Source organism: Streptopelia decaocto (assembly GCF_964273445.1).
Source record: "Streptopelia decaocto genome assembly, chromosome: 6".
In the NCBI taxonomy this organism is placed as follows: Eukaryota; Metazoa; Chordata; class Aves; order Columbiformes; family Columbidae; genus Streptopelia; species Streptopelia decaocto.
The window spans coordinates 6299564-6316043 of NC_138660.1; the positions used below are offsets into that span (position 1 = coordinate 6299564).

General features: G+C 48.7%; 1 protein-coding gene across 13 annotated transcripts in view; it reads left to right on the forward strand.

Annotated features, from left to right (window-relative positions):
- Positions 1-242: 242 nt before the first annotated feature.
- LPP (LIM domain containing preferred translocation partner in lipoma) overlaps positions 243-16480 on the forward strand; it is a 343879-nt gene continuing 327641 nt past the window's right edge. For 10 of the 13 annotated variants that reach the window (XM_082055335.1, XM_082055348.1, XM_082055342.1 and 7 more), the window contains exon 1: positions 639-712. The gene's annotated coding sequence lies outside the window, so the exon portion shown is untranslated. Of the gene's footprint in view, positions 298-638; positions 713-1113; positions 1237-16480 lie in introns of those variants that run through there. The other 3 variants (XM_082055343.1, XM_082055340.1, XM_082055344.1) reach the window with 3 other exon arrangements.

Consider the following 16480-nt stretch of genomic DNA (forward strand, 5'->3'; position numbering starts at 1 on the left):
AAGCCACCCCGGTTACAGCCCAGGGGGGTGATGCTTGCAGGGTCGGGGCTGCCCCCAGCCCCGCCAACGTGCGCGCAGCGCAGCCCCATCCCCCGCCGAGCGGCGGCCCCGGCCCCAGCCCTTACATGGACAAATCTGCCTGCAGGGAAAGGCAGGAATTTGGGCCCTTGACGTCAGCCCGGGGCAGAGCGCAGCCGCCCGGCGGGGCGGAAAGCAGCGGCGGCGCTTTCGCTTTTTGTTTCGGGGGTGTCCCGCCGAGCTTGGGGCTACCGCCCCCCTTCCTCCGCCCGAGGGCAGGTAAGGGCCAAGGGGGGCGCGGAGGGAGCGATACAAGTGGCGAGAGAGCCGCGGCCAGGGGGATGCAGAAGGGAGCGGGAGGGGATGGATGGACCGGAGGGATGGATGCGGGAGGGCGGAGCACGGGAGTGGCTGGCCCGGGGGGATGCCGGGGGGATGCGGCGGGGCCCGGGGTGGGGGCGCAGATGCAGGGAGCGCGGGAGGGGCTGCCCGGGGGGCGCGGCGGGGCAGCGACGCGGAGCGCGGAAGGGGCCGGCGGGCGGAAGGGGCCGGCGGCGGGGCCGGGGGCGGGCGCGGCTGGGCGGTCCCGGGCAGCACCGCGGCCCCGTTCCCCGCCCTCGGCCCCACCTCCCCCCGCCGCCTCCTCCCGCTGCCGCCGCTGCCGCGCTCGCCTCCGCTGCCTCCTCCCCCCGAGGTATTGTTGCAGATAATAACTTGCCCCCTTCCTCTCCCCCCTCTCCGCCCGCCGAGGCAGCTGTGCAACAGCTGGAGCCCCCGGCCGGGGCGGGGAGCACTGCTGGCCGCCCGGGGGGGGCCGCGCTTGGCTCCTCCCTCCGCCCGGGGCGCCGAGGCCGCCGCGGGGGGGGGAACGGCCCGGTGCGAGCTCGGCCGTGGGGCGGGGGCAGCTCCGGGTGCGGGCCGGGGGGAACCTCCCCTGTACTTCGGCGGGTCAGCTGCCCGTCCCGCTTCCGTGCCGGGCGGGGGCTGCCCGCGGGCCGGGGTCCCGCCGGGGCTCGGCAGCGCGGTGCTGCCCGGCCGCAGGTGCACTTGGCCCGGGCGGGGGCCGCCTCCGCCCCGCGGCGTCTGCAGCGCTGCCCCGGCGCCGCACCTGGCACCGGCCGCCCGACTTCCTCAGCCGGGGCTCGGTAGTAAATAACAAGTCGTGTAAAGCCCTGGCAGCTTTTTATACGCCAGGGGAGGCCCACCCTTCCCCAGCAGGTAAGGACGTAAAAGTTTCCCACACCCTTACGTCACTCTGGGCTTTTTTTTAATATATTTATTTTTTTAATTCTTCTGCTCTTGCCCTCCCCTTTTGAACAGGCAAATCTTATTGCTGCCATTGTGCAGGAGCAGTCTCCCCACCCTGGGGCTATGCTGGGGAGAAGGCAGTGCTCCCGAGTAGGAGGTGTTGATGGAGAAACTCCCGATAATTACTCTGGCTACTGTACCTCGAGGTGCAGTTCGGTCCCGCTGATGAAACATACGAGTGTTGATTTCTCCTGCTTTGTTTTGATTATTTTTGTTTGGTTTTGTTTTGGCCCAGTTGTTTGCGTTTTTTTTTTTGGTTGATTTCCTGCTTAGTATCTTTCTGCCTTACTAGGCAATTGATACACAAAAGTTCTAAGAGCCTGCAAGACACATCAAGCTTGCTGATGTGTTGTCCTGCACATCCACAACACTTTGGCCCCTGATTACAGAATGGTTTTGACCCATGTGAAGTGCAAGGTCTTGCATGAAAGCGTTCTATTTTTGGAAACACTCTAAATTTAGAGACTCTCTTTGGTTCCTTGGGCTCATTTACTTGTAGAGTTTATGCTTATACTTTCCAGGAATTATTTTTGGGTCAAGATCTGAAAAGACCTGGGAGTCCCTTGCTGTCTGGGTGCTGGTGATACAGCAGGTGCTGTTTCACTAAGTAATTGCAGATACAGGATATTAGGAAGGCAGGGGAATGCTTGGAGCTGGATAATGGGACACAGCATTTTGTCTGCACATTGTCAGCCAGGTTCACACTGGAAAATGTTCACTGTCCTGTGTGTCACCCAGCCATGCAGTTTCTGCATGTGAGGGACTTTCTGGTTGTCCCCACCCTTGCTATAGCAGGTTTAGCCCAGGCAAGGCTAAATAATTACCTGGAATACAGGATTCCCGCTGGGAAATGTTTCTCTCTGAGGATATGGATTTACTGCTGAAAACTTCTCTCTGCCTGTTTGCCTACTCTATCTCCCCTTGCTCACTCCATGCCCTTTGATCCTATTGCTTCTGAATTTATTAGCCCTGTTATTTCCCTGTTCCAGTTGTTTAGTCATTATTGGAGGGTTTTTCCCCATGGGGACAAACTGTCAGCAGGTGACAGTGTGGGTAGTGGCTGTGGGGCCACCTGGCAGTGAGCTCCTGCCCATGGTGTCTGGTCCTACCTACAGCTCCATCAAGATGCTTGTGTTGCTAATGGGGCCTTCAGGCCTGCTGCCCTCTCATATATAGTTTTCCTGTGATACTGTGTGAATAATTTTATTCAGTTTTTCTTCTTCTGCCTGAGTCAGGTTGTGTTGGCTCTTGCTGGGGAAAAAACTACCAGGTTGGGGCAACCTGGTTCAGGGTAGTGGTGGCACCAAGCCCCTGTCAGTAATGGTGCTGGGGGCTGTCCTGCCATCAGGTGTCCTCTGGTCCTTGTAGGCTCATCTTCTACCTGTGCAGCTGAGGGCCTGTTCAGAGCACATGGCTTTCTGAAGGTCACTGTAGGACTTCTGGGTGTCTCTTGGCTGGTGAGAGATGCCTGGTAACAGTTAGGAGGTGTGCAATGAGTCTGTTGGACTGTGAAAATGGGCTCCTTGTGCACAGAGGGGGCACTTAAATGACTTTTTTTTTTTTTAAGGCCTTCTTCCCAAAAGTCAGTCCCACCATGTGTGTGTTCTGTGAAGGCCATGGGCAGATTGGCTCTACGTGTGTCCCATATTGTCAGCAGTCCCTCTTCAGGGTATGCAGCCCCTGTATGCTCTCTGGGTAAACTCCTGGGTTGAAACAGAGAATGTGTCCAGGAAAATGAAGCTAAAACTGTGTCCTGTTGAAGCTTCTGTAGGTGCACCTCCAAACTGCTATGAATTGCTGTTGTGCAGTCTCTGTGGTGCCCAGGTCAGTGGGGATTATTGCTTTTGTTGTTGTGCAGATGTCTCTGTTGTGCAAGTCCTGGTCACCTGGTGTGTTGGTATCAGCTGTCCCCTGTAAGCTGGTGATAGAATTGCTCTGAATATAGTCTTCAGCTGTGCTGTGTTACTGATAGGTAACAGGCTCTGCCTTACCAAAATCAGGAACTGGTGTAGCGTAATTCATGCTTTCAAATAATGTAAGTGTGCATTCAGATGTGTGTATCCCTTGCCAAAGCGCTCATTTCTCTAGGGTGTTCGTGGGTGAAGCTCAAAAGCTGGAATACTGAGTTTTGTAAGGCACCTAAGAGCATCAGCTACAGTCTTAGTGGAGCTGGAGTGCTTTTAAATAACATGATCATCAGTATGTATTTTTTATTATAATTCATATTATGAATTACTATGTGGGAGTTCATGATCAGAGTGAAAATGCCACTCACTTAATTTCAGAGCCTGACTGTTGCCTTGTTTGTTAGTTTGCTGCTTGTGTTTGTGTAATGTCAGACTATAAAAGTTGAGTGAATCCCTTCTGATCAGGGAAGCCTGGTGTATGAGGTTTTGGAGAGCGATAGTAAAAAAGCTGGGGAGCTGGAAAACCCAAAGGAGTTTAACCAGTAGTTTGGGATTGCTCCTGTATAAAGGACACACGTTAGAAGGGTGTCACAAAACAGTGAGTGCAAGTGGAAAAGGGTCTCTGTTCCTCTGTACCAGTGCAAGCCAAGGTGAAAGTGGTTGATTCAAAATGGACAAAATTAAGTGCTTTTCCATGTAACTAAATGGTGGCATTTATCACGCAGAATGTTGTTGAGGACAAGAATTTAGCCAAGTCTAGAAAGCAGATGGCTGTATGATTGTCAGGTACACTCAGAGTTACACCAGCTTATCGCAATGGCTCTTATATCGTAAATACCTAATTGGAAAGAAGAGTCTGTCTGGTGCAGGTTTCTGTGAAACATCTCTTGCTGACTGTAGCTGCAGAAAAGCAGTAGCTTGGGTGGATGACGAATTGTTTGCAATAAGACAGTTTCCATGTGTCTGTGGAAACAGATACCCTCGGGGTGCCCGTGGTGGTTTCTCTATTCCTTTGCCCATCATGGCTGTGTGAACAGTGCGTCCTTGGTGGCATTTCATTCTTTGTGTCTGAAAGCCTGACCCACGCACCTCTGCCTTTCTCCTAATAAACTATTGCGGCCCTGATGTGGCTCTGGGCAGCACTTGCACCCTGCGCTCTGGCTGGCCCAGGACCACATTGGGTTTCACCGCCAGCTGGTTGTCCACACTTGTACCCATGCAGTCTGTGGTAGCTCAGTTGTTGTGGTTTAACCCAGCAGGCAGCTAAGCACCACACACAGCCATTCATTCATCCTCCCCGCCCAGTGGGATGGGGGAGAGAATAGGAAAAAAGGTAAACCTCATGGGTTAAGAGTTTAAAAGGACAGAAAGGGAAAATAATAATAGCATGTATAAGACGAGTGGTGCATGATGCAATTGCTTGTCACCCGTTGCCAGTTCCTGAGCAGCAGTCGCCCTTCCCCCCTGACCAGGTCCACCCTGGTTTATATACTGAGCATGACATCATATGGTATGGAATACCCCTTTGACCAGTTTGGGTGAGCTGTCCTAGTTGTGTCTTCTCCCAGCTTCTCAAGCATCTCTCTGCTGGCAGAGCATGGGAAGCTGAAAAGTCCTTGGCATAGTATAAGCACTACTTAGCAACAACTAAAATATCAGTGTGTTATCGACGTAATTCTCATACTAAATCCAAAATACAGCACTATACTAGCTAGTAGGAAGGTGATTAGCTCTATCCCAGCAGAAACCAGGACACTCTGGTAATCCCCTCAGGTGGAGGGAAGTTCCTGTGGATGCGTGGAGAGGTTTTAAAGATGACATTGGGATGACAAAGAAATATACATTTCCTTTAGGTACATCTGTGATTTTTAGGGTGTTTTTTTTTTTTTTTTTTTTTTTTAATGGAGGGGAGCCATCAGGGAAGGAAGATGAACACCAAGTCTATGTGACCTGCCAGAAGTCTGGGATTCAGCATCTGTGTTTGCACGTGCGAGTAAGACAGTGATATTCTTGCCTGCTTTCAGTCCTCTGCAACCTGCGTTCTTACCCTGGTAGCTTTGTCATCTTCCTCTGCTCTCGCTGTCATAGCAGAGTAATTCTGCTAAAAGCTAGAGAGCTTACTGGAACTGCAGCCACGCTTCGAAAGCGGGCAGGAGTGGAGAAGACAGAAACCACAGCTTAGCTAAGGATGTGGGTTATCTGAGGGACGGATTCACAAGGAACAATACCTTTAAAGAGTGTGGGTTATATGTAGGAAAATGCAAGACTTGAAATAACTTGATGAACAACAGCTCCAGCCGAGGGATTGAGGGAAGATGTTGCAATTGGCTTTCACATGTACATTGGCATACTGGAGAGGAGTGTTGATGATGTCCAAAGAGCTCTGTGCTTTCCTCTTTTTAATTTAGGGAGCTTTTTGTTTTGTAAAATAGAAGCAAACAGAGAAAAGAAAACAACAAATCAAACCGAAAACCGCAGACCAGAAAAAGCCCACAAAGTTCAAAAGCTTTTTGAGCGCTTGTGTCTGCCCAAGAAGTGGGGGTTAGCGGGGTGCAGGGCTCGGCTCTTTCCATTCCTCCTGCTTCTGGGCACGGCAGGGCAGGTAGACCTCACGATGTTTCCAATCCAGACCTGAAGAAAAACACAACCTGCTACCCACACTTAATCGTTGTGATTAAGGTTACCGGTAGAGACACCTCGGTGGAGATTCCGCTTTCATCTCAAAGAGCTGGTTTCGATCATGTTGTGAGCAAGTGCAAGAGCTGGCATGAAAAGGATCATTTTTAAGTTGCTGTCAGCAAGTCTCTGTCATTTTTGACTTGTCATATCTGTTGTTGGGATCTGTGGGTGACAGTGACATGCGTGTGAGTCACTCAGAAGCGCTCCCAAACTATCGCAATATGCTCAGGAAAGGAAAACAAACATCGGTGGAGTTGTGGGCTGCTGATAACCTTTTTGTAGAAAAAGATGTATTAATACAAGCTTTTGAGTGTTGCAGGCTGTTAGGGGAGGATGTTTTCCATTTCCCTTGATGCCATAAAGGAACCTTGTAATACAGTGATTTCTCAGTAACCCCATAAATTCCTTCGTTTAGTTTGGGGTACTTGAGATGCTCAAGGGTCTTTGATTTCTGTGTGCAAGTCCCTGCCAGCCCTCTTTGGGGCTTCCAGATCCAGCTGGGAGAGATCCTGTTTTGTGCCTAAGTGGGTTCCTGGACTTGAGCATCCCCTAAGTAGGTGCCATTCAGCACTTGGCTGCCTTCCTCCCGCTGCTGCCGCTGCCCAGGGACGCTTCACGGCAGGCAAACTTCCGCCAAGTCTTGGATGATTGTGCCGCCAGTGGAATAGTTAGTAGAGATTTAATACGGCCATTATCTTTAGGTAATAAAATATCAACTAACTTGCCATAACTATCTTGTTTAATGTCTATTAAAAGGCCCACATACTTCATTCACTGGGTGAAATTTAATAGAAGTTCATCTAAGCATTTATTGCTTATTTAATTTAAAAATAAGTTGATCTCCACAGTTGGTAACAGGCACTGAGGATTTAATTAACATTCAGTGAGCTACCCTGTTAGCTCCGAATTACACAGTCAGGCCTTGTTTATGCATCAATTTGTAGCTCCTACCCTTCCATTTGTTTTGGGCCAGTGGATCCCATTGTGTGGACCTGCAGTCATCTCCTCCACCTGCTCCTCTTCACCCCTCCAGCTCGAGACCCTCTGCCCAGGTAGCACAGCTGTGGGCTGCAATGCTGCTGAGCAGCCACAACGCAGCTGCTTTATTGCAGGACCAGTCCTGCCAGCTGGGCGAAGGCTGGATGGATGGACGGACGGACAGATGGATGGATGGAGGTGGAGGCTAGCAGATTGTTCTGCAGACCTTGAAGAAGGAGCAGTGGGGCCCGGTGGGGTGGGTAGAGATCTGCTGCACGACAGGTTAAAGCAGTCCAGCTCCAAACTTTAGTTAAGCAGAGCAAATTTGAAGTATCTCCCGTAGCGCTTTTTCAACAGTGTGGCTGGCTGCGTGAAACTCAGGTTGTTGAGGTTTTTTTTTCCTGGAAGAGAAACTTGTGGTGATTTACAGGTGATTCGCAGGTGGTCCTGCTGCAGTTGCTGTGTTCATTGTAGCCCAGCTTTTGTGGTTTATATCTCAATAACACGCATGTGCATCTTCAGTGTGCTGCGTGCATGTACCCTAAGGACCGTTCTCTGTTGCAGCAGTTTATTAACTCACCTTAACAGACTTGAATTACTCCACTTAATGAGGCAAGCATGAATGAAAGTGAGGAGTCTCCCAGACAGCGTGCAGTGACTGGGCTGGGAAACTGATTGGATTAGCAGCTGATAAGTGGTTGTAGCTCCAGCTGCTGCATCTCCCCTGCCTCATCGCCCGGGTGTCAGCGACGTTCCTGTTTCAGCTCAGCACCGAAGGAGATCAGCTGGCTTGAGTTTAGCACACCTCATCGCTTGGGATAGAGACTTGATTTGCTTTTCATAGGTTTGGGCAAATCTTGAGAGAGACCTCAAGCTATTACTCTGGCCAAGACAAGTTTTTAATCTGGATTTCCCAAGAGAAACAGATGGTGATTTTCGCAGCCACGTGGCAGTCCTGTAGTTAATTACAAGCAATGCAGTCCGTTAAAAGAATGGTGTTAAAGTTACGAGTCCAAGCATTCCAAAGCTGCAAAATGCCAGAATTAAGATTGTTGACGAAATCTTAATTTGCCATTTGCCCCCTCTCACCACCCTCCCAACAGGGTATTATGACACAACTACTTAATTGCCAGAGCACCTACTTCTTGCGCCCTAAGTGGAAGGTGATAATGGGCAGCTATTCATTTTCTTTTCTTTTTGTGCAGTTGTGTGGCCCCAAGCCCTATTTACTACATACTATTAAAACCTGGGACTGAATGTAGAATTATTAATTTCCTTTGGTGCTGTTCTGGGTTGCTCTTTGCTCTTTCATTGAAGCGCTTTGCCAGTTGGGAGGACTGTTTTCACAGTGCCTTCCTGAGGTGAAGGGAAATTATTCTTGCTGTTTTACTGATGGGACGCTGAGGCTTGTAGAGTAGTGAGGCTGGCAATCTCGCATCGTCCCCAGCACTGAAATACAGGAGAGAAAAAAGCCACTTAGGCCAGGGTTACTCTCTTTAGTTTGCAGTCATAACTGATAATCAGAGAAATGGTTGAAAAGAATTGTTTGTAATTACAGACTGAGGTTAGCAACCTTTCCATACAACTCTGGAGATTACTCTGAACTGCTTATTGCAGTTATACCTATCTTTAGAGTCCATCTCCTCCATCTTTTCTGCTTTTATCTGCCTCTTATGCATTATCATCATCATCCTTCACTGTGGGGTAAGGCCTCTGGTTATCGGTTGTGGGTATTGAAATGCCTAGCTTAGTGTCGAGGCTGGTTTTTGCCTCTGGCATTTAGAAATCAGGGCACTTTAATGCTGTTGAGTCTTAAAGGTGATGGTGGGGAGGACAAGAAATGTACCACAGAAATAGTTAAGGTCCAGGTGATGTTTATGTATAAAAACACATTTCAAGGAGTAGAATAAGGACGATGAGGACTGCACATCATCTGCTGGCCACTACCTGAGTGGTTTATTTTCCTGTGTAAATTAAGACTGCCGTTTTTTAGGGTAGTTTAAGCTTCGTCTAGAGCTTAATGTAGAGCTTTCTCTACATCACTTCTGATCCTGCAGGCTAGTTTATGGGAGAATGAGAATGATGCCTTTCCTAGCATAGTTCCACTTTGGTGCTTTTTTAGAGTCCATTTCTTTCTTAAGTTCCTGGGGATTGGACAGAGCTGAGCTTGGAAAACACAGTGTTGCGTCTTTGCCATTTAAGGAGGGCTCAGTGAACCTTCTGTATCCGAAGTCTGAAATTCAAGTGTATGAGTAATCCAGCTGAATTCTCTGCAGCTTCTTGTGTGCCTAAAGATAAGCGAATGTTTAAGCACTGTCCTGCACCAGAATCCTAATTTGCTTCAAAGGCAGACAGATGGGGAAGAAACTATGAGCAAAAGGGTTAAAGTTATCTGGGGCATTCATCACTTAAGTGACGAATTGTGGGGCAGAAGTGTATTTTGGAAATTAGGGGTGATGCACTGGACCTCTGTGTTGTTGCGAGGATGAACGCAGCGTTCTTGGCATGTTAACTCCTCTTCAAGTGTTTCTCTCCACATATGAGATTTAGGAATGAGGCCAGAGCAGCAAATGAACTTAAAACATTATAAATGAGCATATCTTTTGAAGGCACTCCATACATGCAGGTTTTCGAAGTGTCCAGGTGAAAGGATGGCAGATTATGGAATGCTGGTGCCTCCTTCCATGCCTTGGCACGGTGTGTTTTGCTCTGCTACATGGGAGAGCTGCGAGTGTGGGGTATGTGAAGGCTGGGAAATCGGTGGGGATGTTTTTAAGAACTGCATCATAGAGTAGGTGGAGAAGGAGCTATGAGAACCTTGCTGCACACAAGGATTGTGTAGGGTGGGTTCATCTGTAAGTTATTCTGTGTGAAGTTAGCTCCCGTCCCCTCGTTGCACAGAGGACGTGTCTGCAGTGTTTTGTGATCACTGTTTCTACGGGTGGGTGTCGGATCTCTCTGAGGGTGCGTGGCAGATGGTTTGGCATCACCTCACCTTTGCGCTGCCCCGTATATTGCCTTGCTGTGCCGTACTCTGGGGTGAAAAAGAGAGGACTCGTACTCCGGTGTGTTACTGATCATGTGTGCTGGTAGTGCCCCACGTTGTCTGGGGTCAGGCCTTTTACTGGGCTGTCACACCCACACCTGCATCACTCTGTTTCCCTGGATGCTGTAGCCCAAACCTCTGGTCTGTATGTGTTTACATGCCCAAGGTCATGTTTTAGTTCTTGGGTCATGCCATCATGTACAAGAATTCCTGGTTAAAGTGATCTGCTCCAGCTTTGGTGTGTCCAGGGTGGCTGTCTGCCTGCGTTGGCTGCTCCCCATCCCTTGAAGGTGAAGTGCAGTGAGGCAGAAGCAACCTTAAAGGTTTTTTGCAACAACTCTTGATACATTTCTTATGTCTCAGATGATTTGATTCGTACCTGATTAAGAGCGTGTCCAGTTTCTTGGGTGGGACTGGATGTACAAATGTAGCTGCGTATGATCAGAAAGTCCCACATTGGATCATCTGTTTTAGTTCCAGCTGTCTCAGTGGATACACCTGCTAGGATAGGAATACTTTTTGTGTGTTTTGGTTGTGTACATTCTACCAGACATGTAATAGAAGTGATTGCAGATGCTCTTGATGTCCAAAACAAGACAAGGCCTATCCATCTAATGAATTACATGAGTAATTCTGGCTATGGTGTTGGTGTGGTCCTGGGTTGCTGTCTATTTGTTTTTGCTTCAGTATCTTATGGACATTTTCTTGTGTTGTCCTTATACCTAAATTTGACCTGTAGGATCTTGAGCTGAACCTGTTGCTTGTTACACTACCCAAAGGAGAGCAGTGAGTCTGCCAAACCGTGTGCGTCCAAGTCCTGTGAACCCGAGCAGAGAGTGCAGGCTGCACCCGTGGAGTCGTGTCTGGGTCTGAGGAGCTCCTGCCCTGGGAGATGAAGATAATGCAGAGAATGTTGAGAAAAGAACAGAGTGTTTGACTTGGGGACGTAGACACTGATTATGAGGGAAGATGAAAAGGATGTTAAAAGTGTGTGTTAGCAGAATGCAACTGAGATGGAGACCTGATATGTATTGAAGTGGGTCTGCAGAGGAAAGGGGGGTAGTAGCTTCTGGCAGAGCAAAGCTGTATGTCTAGGACTTGCAACTTGGTGCAAGGCAATTCTGAGTCATGGGAATGTGCAGCTCCCATGGCCCTGCCATTGCAAGCCATTGCCACCTGTAATCCCTTTAAACAAATACATTTGGTTCCATCTGAAACCTACTTGGGCTCTTCCTTGTCCTTCCTGGGGAGCTCATGTCCCTCGTTGCTCTTTGTCAATGTGGTTTCTGATCTGTGCAGGCTCACTGTCTCATTCCTCAGCCCTTACTCACAGGAGGGATGTGTAGGAGGGAGGGACACCCAAGAGAAGTCTGAAACTTGATGCAAAGTCCCTTACCACCAGGAATTTGGGTGGCTGATCTGCTGCACCCTGGCCTCTGAGAGCCTGCTGGAGATCTGTGGGCTGGGAGCCTGTGATCTGCAGCCCTGGTTGGGCTCCAGGGAGTGGGATGGAGGCTGGAGGGAGGATGGGTTTCTCCTGCAAAGGGCAACCAGTATGGTGTTTGGGGGTTCCTGGTAGAGCCACACTAACCCAGCTTGTTAACAAAGTTCAGTTGTGTAACTGGAGGGGGAGATACAGCCATATGTGCAAATGCAGTGTGTGGGTTTGGGTCTCGGTCCACCATTGACATCCATAAATAGGTCAGCTTCTTCCTTACGATACCGTTTGTGTGGACTTGCATGGGCCAACTAATCCCAGCAGATGCTTGGCAGCCTCCTGATTCCATAAGGAAGTTGAATATCATTGCACTTCGCTAGAGAGATGCCCAGGATTCAAAAAACACCTGTTAGAAGAGCATATCTAAGCTGGGGTGCGTTCCCAGCTGTGTGGGTGCAGCTTTGCAGAGCACCAGCTGCTTCTCCATGGGGCTGGGCTGACCACACTGGCTTGTGCTGCCCTCAGCTCTGTGGCAGCCAGGCTGTGTTTCCATTGATATCAAAGGCACAACTTTCTTGAATTTTTGAGAGGGAATGGGATTTAGCTCTGTGTTTGCATACTCGCACTTTATTAAAATCCGGCTAAAAGGAGGAGGCTGCGGGTGTTGCTGTCTGCACGCTTGATGTGCATTGACGCACAGAGATATGGTGCTTATGGCTGGCCTGACTCCTTTGCCTGTCTTCAGTTGCGCGATCTGCGATGCCTGAAGTCAAGTAAATAACATGGATATGTGTTTCCAAAGCACCAGTTTGTTCTGGAGTTGTCTCTGGACTCTGAAATTTGTGATTCATGCCCTGGCTGTTCCTGCTCCATCCCACCATGAAGTGCAGCCCCAGCAAACTGCCAGAGATAAGGCACTGAGGACCAGGGACCTTCACTGCAATAACTTTGCCTATGTGGACTATTCAAAGGACTCAGATAATGAATGTCTTTCAGCATTTTTTATCAGGAGAAGTTTGCTCAGTGTTGCATGGGCCAGAAGCTGCTTGGTACTTTGCTTTACCCTTAAAAATGGGTATTTGTTTAACTTTCCAAAGAGAAAATGAAGCTGTAGCATATCACAGCTACAGAGTGAAGAATAAGCCACTGTAGCCTACAAGATCCGTATTAATCCTCTTAATAAAATTCAGCTGCACAAGGGAAAAAAGGGATCGATCTTTTTCATATGGATCATTAGTGCCCCAACAGCTGGTCTGAAAAGAGCAACTGGAAACAAAAATGAGCTCCTGCTGTGTCTGATGTGGTGGGTTTTTTTGTTGTTGTTTTTTTCTTTTTTCTTTCATGGGTGCTTTGAAAGTTGATCGAGATGCTTTAGATTCTCCTTTTTCTTGCTTAAGAAGGGCCAAGGATTGTACGTGTTTATCCCGGTCTCTGTTTTGTTCTCTGTCTTGTTGGCTGTCCCGGTTTTTCAGGCAGAGTTATTATAAAGCTGCTGAGTGGAGGGGGAGGCACTTCTGGATGACTGATAAATCAAAGACTTTTCGTTGATGTTTCTTCACTTGAATATTGATCTGTCTTTGTTGAATACAGATGACAGCTCAGGATATCAGGATGTGCTTTTGTATTCTCAGTTAAAGCTTCCTGAAGTCTCCTTGGGGCACAGACCCTACCAGTTTTTGCCATTCAGCATCTCAAGGAGAAGCCTTGGGTGTCTTCTGCTATGACAGGGGCTATGGACCGCTCTTCCTCTCCCTTGTCCCTCTGAACCTGCCACAGTTGTTCCACATGTGCCAAGTGCAGCCGTCTGACTTGCCCGGTGCTGCCTGCTGCTTGGCCTTTTTGTCTGCATTAGTTTAATTGAGTGAGGAGCTTGCAGAAGCAGCCACTCATTCCCTTCTAGCTGTGCTTGACAATCAGAAGTTATTCTGGGGATGAAGGACCGGTACAGATTTGTTTTCCTTGGCTGCAGATCCACAGACCCTAATAGTTTCTTACTTATATGAGCTGAGCTTGACTTGGTTTGCCACTAATTAAAAGCCAAAAGGATATGCAGTTCTCTCCAAAATAATTACCATCTTTGGTGAACGGAAGAAAACTCTGCTTGCTTCACTCTTGTTTCCAAACCCCTCTGTTTTGCCTCCGTTACCCTTGCACTGGCTACAATGCATGGGAGGGCCCTGGCAGGGCCAGCAGCTCCATCCTGGTGCACAGAGTTTATTCAAGTTTATGCTTGAATCCTCTCTCTGCTGTTGGACCAAACGGTAAATGTGGGAAAAGCATGGAGTTATCAAAAAACTTATGAAGTGTAATAGTTGCATTTGGGGAAGAGTATGTGTTTTCTTGATGGGAAGCCACTAAAGGTGACAGAGGAGAGTGTGTGTAGCCCAGGTGCAGGAGCACATTTTTACTCTGACTTCATGGGTTAAAAACCAGCAACAACAAAATAGGTTTTTACTGTGTCTGTGCTCGCTACCAGGAATCCTGAAGGCAGCAGCTGGAGTTCTTAAATAGTTTGGTTTCTATCAGTAATTGGTTTCAGGTACGCAATAACTTTGATTCATGTGGTGTTCTGCATCTGGTGATGTTAGTGGAAGGTGTCCTTTCTCTTCCCCATTTGCCTGACCTCTGCATTTGTCACGTTTCTGTCACCATCAGGGCTGGGTCTGCAGCAGCAGGAGGGCAGAGTAATTCCTGCCATCAGCTGGTCCTAAGTTTCCATGCAAGTGCTCCTTCAGAGGGACTGTCTCATGTCACCACTGGGTTGAAGGCTGGAAGGTGTCCAATTCAAAGTGGTCGGGCTCCTGGGCAGCAAGGGCTGGAGCCCTGTGGATGGTGTTTGCTCTGTGCGTACAAAGGCACGTCTCTGGTCTTGCTACTTATCCCCACCATGACCTCGTGGTGGGGCTTTGGCCCCTGAGCAGCAGCCGGTGTTGGAGGAACAGCTGTCTGGGCAGTGGTCACCAACTGAACATGTCTCCTCTCAAAGCAGTGGTGCAGGGACGGGTAGAAGTCTCCCAGGTCCAGGCCCAGAGCCTGGGGCAAGATAAGCTCCATCTCTAATGCTTTTTATGGGGATATGCCCAAGCTGCTGTTGGGGGCTGGCGATGCCTGCAGACCCCTCCTCTGCTTTGCTACCCCGGGAGCAAAAGTGGATTGTGTTCGCTTTGCACAGGGAGCATTCCCAAAGTAGATGTGCTCTCCTGTGGGGCTTGCAAGGAGCAGCAGAGCGGCAGATTTCCTTAATCTGCCCATTTCATGGAGCAGTATGACTGTGCCCTTAGTAACACTTTTTTAATGCAGATTGAGTCCTCTGTTTTAATTGACTAAGAAAAAAAGAACTTGAAGAGTGTATGAGCCCATGACCTTGAGAGAATAGTTTCTTATTGAGTCTCTGAGCCCCTAGGCTGCCCCCTCTTCTGAGAGTAGTGTGGTTTAGTCAAATGTCAGAGGTTTGGTCATCTTTGAGAGCCTCAGAAAAAGAGGGTGATGTGAGTGAGTCCTTCTTGGTCCTCTGTGACTGCAGTCATTCTTGGCCTGTCAAGTTCCCACTGAGCTCACTGTGCTTGTCCTCTGTTCCTGGATGATGGCTCTCTTGACCTTCTCTGGTCTCTGTGAATGCTGATAAAGAGCTGGTGATCGAGTCATCTGTGTTTCTGGGGGTTGCAACTAGATACATGGTGGCTACAGGCAAATGGCTTATGCAGGGGTTCTGCGAGCCTCTATGTGCATCGTGCAGATTGCAGAGTTGATAGGACATGGTCTTCACTTGCCACCTCTTCCCACGCAGCCTCCCACGTGTGTCTCCTGTTTCTAGGCTGAAGGCCAAGTGTGGTATCTCGTGTACTGATGCGTGGTCAGTCTTGGCAAGTGCTGGCTTGGCAAGGCCACTGCTCTCTGAGACATGGTTGCTCATAGAGATCCCCCCCTTATTTTATTATCTGTGTTTTCTTCCTGGGTGGAGACCAGACATGTAGCTGTACCTCTTGTGCCAGGTGCAGCATTAGGCTGTCTCTCTTTCCTCCTCCTTTCTTCTTGAGTGCCGTCACTAGTGCTCCTTGATCCTGGCTGATGGCTGGCATGGAGCTGGTCTTGCCTTCATGTTGGATGCTGGCTTCTGTGATGTTGTGCCAAGTAAAATTTGAAAGTATCATCTGGCGTGTCCTGGAGAGATCTTTGTCTCCAAAACCTTCTGCAGTTCCTTTCTGTTTTTCCCTATCACCAAGTGAAAAAAAAAATAAAACCGCTTAGCTTGATAACATAAGTGCTGGCAACAAAATTCCTGCTGACAAGCTCAGTATGGCAGGGTAGGAGGAGGTGAGGACAGGTATGATGGTGGTGTTACGCTGTTAGTTGCTCCTGTGAATCACACCAGTGAGATGTTTCTTGGTCTCAAGTGTTTTGTGCCTTTGGTGTGATGTTGCACCCACACACTGTAGCTAATATTTTAAACAAATAGGCATATACTCTTCCAAAATACAGTACTCAGGTGCAGCAGGCTGGAGGATATGATGTGGCAAACTCTTGGAAAGAACACAGAAAATTAGTAGCCAGTAAAATTTTGTGCTGAGAAACCATCGGGTACATGGGAAGAAGGGTGGTCTCTCCCTGTGAGTAGGGATGTGGTCCAGTAAGGGTGCTGAGGATGTTTAATTGGTAACTTTGCCATTCTGCGAACCAAAAGCCTGTTTCTTGCCACTGAGAAACAGGAATGCAGTTGAAGTGAACCAAACCATACAGGTCTGGGGGTGCACTGTTGTAGTCACTGTTGGTGCTAGGCAAAAAATAAGGTAAATGCAGTGCAAATCCAGTGTATATACTTTTCCAGGTCAAGAAAAAATTGAACACAGGGGCTAAAGACTTGCTATCTGTAATTTTTAAGGAAAGACAAGATGATACTTGAATTTACTGCGCTGAAAGAAGTTGTGTGATAAATTGCAATCCCCTTTTACAGGCAGTTAATTAAGCTTCTTTTAGGGGAGGATAATTCTCTGAATTCCTGTGGAATTCTGCATGGCTGGGTGTCCTGTGCCAGGTGATGGAAGGATGTTCATGCTCTGCCTCCTTCCTGTTGCTTGAACTAAAGCATCAGCTGGGAGGACAAGAGCC